The sequence below is a fragment of the Pistacia vera genome, unplaced genomic scaffold, assembly GCF_008641045.1.
Source record: "Pistacia vera cultivar Batoury unplaced genomic scaffold, PisVer_v2 Contig758, whole genome shotgun sequence".
Taxonomy (NCBI): domain Eukaryota; kingdom Viridiplantae; phylum Streptophyta; class Magnoliopsida; order Sapindales; family Anacardiaceae; genus Pistacia; species Pistacia vera.
The window spans coordinates 162,054-164,520 of record NW_022196621.1 but is presented as its reverse complement, the minus strand read 5'-3'; the positions used below and the strand labels follow the sequence as shown (position 1 = coordinate 164,520).

The 2,467-nt window shown below is 38.3% G+C and overlaps 1 non-coding gene across 1 annotated transcript; it reads left to right on the top strand.

Moving 5' to 3' along the window:
* The first annotated feature begins 2,128 nt into the window (after positions 1–2,128).
* Positions 2,129–2,235, top strand: LOC116115981. Its single transcript, XR_004125755.1, has one exon. It is a non-coding gene; the product is annotated as a small nucleolar RNA R71 (small nucleolar RNA).
* The last annotated feature ends 232 nt before the right edge of the window (positions 2,236–2,467 follow it).

Genomic DNA, 2,467 nt, shown 5'->3' with positions numbered 1-2,467 from the left:
TATCGACAACACACATCACTAGTTAAATTTATAATTTAGAGTGACAAACACAATATCAAAATTATTTAAACTAAACAGAAAAAAAATTAAACACACTTGAAAATTAACACCTACAACTAACACCTACAAAAATAACAAACTAATCAATAAAAGAAAAATAAAAATAAATAAAAATAAAAAGCTTGGGTTGCCTCCCAAAAGCGCTTGGTTAAAGTTGCAAGATTGACTTTTTGTTTTCTTCAATCCGGATCGTCTAGGAGAATCCAAGCCCTCATATCCTTATTTTCACCATTCAAATAGGGCTTTAATTGTTGTTCATCTACCATCTCAAAGTCAACCTCCATAATCCTAGAGTTCAGTAAACAATTCTCTAGGGGTGAACTAGGGTAGTTTTCTTCTAATTTTTTATTCACTATGTTATCAAGGACACTAATCTCAAAGCATGTGTCAAAGTCGGATGGACGCTTCTTAGGATCAAAAACACTAAACTCCACTTGCTCATCTTCTACCTTTAAGATTAATTTCCCCTGATGAACATCTATCAATGCTCTACTCGTTGCTAGAAAAGGTCGTTCTAGGATTAAAGGTATTTCCCTATCTTCCTCCATGTCTAACATTATGAAATCAACTGGGAAAATCAGTTTGTCTTCCTTAGTCAAGACGTCTTCTACACTCTCCCCCCCCCCTCCCCCCCAAGGATATGTTATTGATCGATCAGCACACAGTGGTTGGCTTCACTTCTCCTAATCCAAGTTTTCTGTAAATAGAAAATGACATTAAATTTATACTTGCCCCTAAATCACATAAAACCTTATCAAAGTAACAACTACCAATAATAAAAGGGATAGTAAAACTCCCTGGATCTCGTAGTTTAGGTGGTAGTTTCTTTTGAATCAGCATGCTGCATCCTTCCGTTATCATGTTCCTCGAATTTTCTCTTGTGTGTGAGGATCTCCTTTAGAAACTTTGCATATTTCGACATCTGTTCTAACATATCAACAAAAGGAATATTAATATACAAACTTCAAAACATATCAATAAACTTACCGAATTGCTTGTCAAGCTTCTGATTCTTCAAACAGTGTGGGTATGGAAGGTTTGCATGGCTCGAAGAAATTTTCTACTCAGATTCATGCTCGCCGTGGCCACAAGATTCATCGCTGTGGTGATAAGTTGAAACTTCTGATGATTTGAGCGCTGATTCACGATCGTGGCAACCACCATATTCATCGCCGCAGCGATTGTCATTCATGTTGACGATCTTCTTCAAATTTTCACCTTTGTTGCGGCGATAACTTTCCTCGTCGTGGCGATCATTCTTCTGCTCTTCTTTCAGATCTTTCTCTTATTCTTGCTTTCATTTTTCATCTTCTGAATTCTCCAAAGTTCTTCCACTCATCAAGGTGACTGCATGTGCTTGTTCCTTGAGATTCTTCTCTGTATTGCTCGGCAAAACTCCTTGAACTCTTCCCGTTAATATGCTATGGATTTGCCCCATTTGAGTCTCAAGGTTTCTAATAGAGGCTGGCTGATTTTGGACAAGGTTTTCAGTCTTCTTAAACCTCTTGCTTGTCTCTTCAATGAACTTAGTAAGCACATTCTCCAAGTTAGATTTTGGCTCTTGAGCTTGAAAAACAGGAGGTTGTTTATGCTCATTGTTGTTGAACCATGAGAAGTTGGGATGTTTCTGCCATAATGAATTGTAAGTATTTGAGTACAGATTTCCTTGCCCCCTTTAGAAGTTATTCACATAATTTTCTTGTTCAAGTGAGGCAAATGGACTCCCTTCTTGACAATCTCTTGATGAGTGATTACCTGCACAAAATTCACAAGTTAGAGGAGAAGAATCAATTGCATTTATCTTTAGAACAGTACCCAATTGCTTTTGAATGGTTGAAAGTTGAGCAGCCAATACGGTGTAGCTGTCACTTCGTGCACTCCTGCTGCTCTCCTTGTTGAAATTTTCTCCAAAGTCCTCATATAGTTACTGTTCGCCATCACTTCAATCAAATTGTATGCTTCCTCTGGTGTTTTATTGTTCAAGGCTCCTCTACTTGTAGCATCTATCATGGCTTGAATAGTTGGCAGCAACCCTTGGTAGAATGTTTGCACATGCAACCAGATTGGTAAACCATGGTGAGGGCACCTCCGTAAGAGATCCTTATATCTCTCCCAAGCTTCATAAAGCGACTCCATATCTTGCTGGAAAAAAATTGTGATGTCACTTCTTGGCTTGGCGGACTTGGCAAGTGGAAAATATTTAGTAAGGAATGTTTGAGCTGACTCATTCCATGTCATGATGTTCCCAGATGGCAGAGAAATCAACCAAGTTTTATCTTTATCCCGAAGAGAGAATGGGAAAAGCCTTAGCCTAATTGCATCATCAGATAATTATGCCTGAATGTGTCACACAACTCTAGAAAATTGGCGATAAGCAAGTTGGGATCATCATTAGGCAACCTGCGAA